Source organism: Arachis duranensis, chromosome 8, assembly GCF_000817695.3.
Source record: "Arachis duranensis cultivar V14167 chromosome 8, aradu.V14167.gnm2.J7QH, whole genome shotgun sequence".
NCBI classification, from domain to species: Eukaryota; Viridiplantae; Streptophyta; class Magnoliopsida; order Fabales; family Fabaceae; genus Arachis; species Arachis duranensis.
The window spans coordinates 3,291,922-3,292,402 of NC_029779.3; positions in this window are offsets into that span (position 1 = coordinate 3,291,922).

Genomic DNA, 481 nt, shown 5'->3' on the forward strand with positions numbered 1-481 from the left:
CATGGACTATTATATATTGATGGAAAGCTCTGGATGTCTACTTTCCAACGCCGTTGAGAGCGCGCCAATTGGAGTTCTGTGGCTCCAAAAAATCCATTTCGAGTGCAGGGAGGTCAGATTCCAACAGCATCAGCAGTCCTTTTGTCAGCCTTTTTCAGAGTTTTGCTCAAGTCCCTCAATTTCAGCCAGAATTTACCTGAAATCACAGGAAAACACACAAACTCATAGTAAAGTCCAGAAATGTGAATTTAACATAAAAACTAATGAAAACATCTCTAAAAGTAGCTCGAACTTACTAAAAACTACCTAAAAACAATGCCAAAAAGCGTATAAATTATCCGCTCATCAAAAGTATAGAGAACTCTCTGTGAGATATGAAGAAGAAAGAAGAATGAAAATAGAGGAATGAGAAGAAGAATTCGAATAAAGGGGGAGAAGAATTCGAAAACTAAGAAGTAAAAAAGAAAACTAGAATTAAAAT